The sequence below is a fragment of the Silene latifolia genome, chromosome 1 (assembly GCF_048544455.1).
Source record: "Silene latifolia isolate original U9 population chromosome 1, ASM4854445v1, whole genome shotgun sequence".
Lineage (NCBI taxonomy): Eukaryota > Viridiplantae > Streptophyta > Magnoliopsida > Caryophyllales > Caryophyllaceae > Silene > Silene latifolia.
Window position 1 is genome coordinate 166590071 of NC_133526.1, and position 2187 is coordinate 166592257.

At 43.2% G+C, this 2187-nt stretch overlaps 1 non-coding gene across 1 annotated transcript; it reads right to left on the reverse strand.

The window, feature by feature from the left end:
• Positions 1–242: 242 nt before the first annotated feature.
• LOC141620262 (small nucleolar RNA R71) lies at positions 243–349 on the reverse strand. The gene has a single exon (XR_012531922.1). It is a non-coding gene; the product is annotated as a small nucleolar RNA R71 (small nucleolar RNA).
• Between the last annotated feature and the right edge of the window lie 1838 nt (positions 350–2187).

The window sequence follows — 2187 nt, forward strand, 5'->3', positions numbered from 1 at the left end:
GATAGTTTCGGTGGGCATATTTATGAAGATGCTCATGCCCATCTAAGGAAGTTCAAGAACAAAGTTGCAATGGTGAAGCAGAATGGAGTATCCGAAGAAACATTAAGATTGATGTTGTTCCCATTTTCTCTAACGGCAAAGCGGATCGTTGGTTGAATGTGCACCCTCCAAACACATTTACTACATGGGATGCCTTAGCCAAGGCGTTCCTAGTCAAGTATTACCCATCATCAAAGACCGCTATGCTCCGGAATAAGATAACTACATTCCAACAAGAAGATGGGGAATCTCTAGGGGAAGCATGAGATAGATATCAAGACTTGATTGCTAGTTGCCCACACCACGGGATACCGGCGTGGTATGTTACACAAACTTTCTTCCAAAATTTACTCCCAAGAACCAAGGAAATGGTGAATGCCTCCGCGGGAGGCGGGTTCGATCATTTGGGTGATGAAGAGGGCACGACTCTAATCAAGAAAATGGTGGACTCGGAGTCCAAATATGGTTCAAGGGGCAATATGCTAAGGAGAAATAGCCGATATCCCAAGGAAAACTTTTCCAATGCAAATGTCGAGACCAATGCCAAGCTTGACCTTCTTACCAAGAAATTCGAGCAAATGGAACGAAATCAAGTGCATCAAGCTAGTGCATCCCATGGTCCACCCATGGAGGAGGTAATCCAAAATGCTTCTTGTGAGCTATATGGGGGTAATGGTCACACTTTTGATGTGTGTGGCAACAACACCTATAATGTGGGGGTATGAAGATAACATTCAAGATGTTAATGCTTTTCAAAGCTACAACAACAATATGAGGCCACCACGACCACCCTACAACAACCCGAACACATACAACCCAAACACAAATTTCTATCATCCGGGTTTGAAAAATCACCCGAACTTTAGCTACAAGAGCACAAACGTTCAAAACCCGCAACACCTCCAACCACAAATGCCAACCACCAACCCACCCAGGTTTTCTCAACCTAGGGGTGGCTATCCAAACCAAAGGAACAATTACGGAAATCAAAATCAATGGCCAAACAACAACCAAAACCAAAATTTTGGGAACCAATCTCATGGCTGGGCACCAAGATTTTGGTGGTAACCAAAACAACCAAGGTTTCTATCAAGGCAACCAAAGAAACCAAGCCAATCAAGGGTTTGACCAAGGGTTTGTTCAAGGCTTTTAAGAGCAAGGGCAAGGATATAACTTCAACAATCAAGGTCCTAGGGGGAACTACCAAGGGGGACACAACAACAACAACAACGATTAAGGTCCCAACACTAGAAATGATTATGGATTCCCTTTTACCTTAACTAATCAACCACATCAAGAGCCTTCCATGGAATCCCAATTTGGTGATTTTATGAAAGTGGTGAAGAGTATGCAAATATCTCAACACCAAGATATGATGAACTTCAAGAAAGACATGGAAGCTCAGTTGACATCTCATGCTCTTGCCAACCCTCAAAAGCCACCGGGTGATTTCCTAGCCCAAGGCCAAAGCTCAAAAGACGCTTCCGCAAATCATCAAGCACATGCGGTAGTCTTAAAGAGTGGGGTTGAGCTTGAAGACCCATACAAGGACCTTGGAATTGAAGTGGATGCGGATCCCAAGAGAAAGCGGTTGGAAATGAATGGTGGTGGAGAAAGCCCACCAATGACTCCATCGGCAAGGGTAAGTGAAGCCAATAAGGGGAAGACTACAAGTGAAGGATCTAAGGGAAAGGCTCCTCAAGAAGTTTAGGAGGATATATTGGTTGAAGACCTTCCTTACGAAAGGGAGGGTGGTGAAGAAGCTAGAGAAGAAGCCCTCATACAACCTTCTACAAAGGTAATAATCAAAGCCACTTAATCCAAGGTATCCCCTAATTTTCAACTTGTCACTAACATCCCTTATCCCACTAGAGTTTTAAGGTCTAGAGAAAACTTCAAGTATACCAAATTTTGCGAAATGTTAGAAAAACTTGAAGTAACTCTACCCTTCACCGAAGTAATATTGAACATGCCAACATACTCCAAATTTTTAAAGGACATCTTGACAAAGAAAAGAACCTTGGGTGACCAACAAATTGTAGCAATGGAAGAAGAGTGTAGTGCTCATCTTCTCAACAAGATGCCACTTAAACTTGGTGACCTGGGGAGCTTTTCAATTCATTGTGTGGTTGGTGGTGTCCCAATATC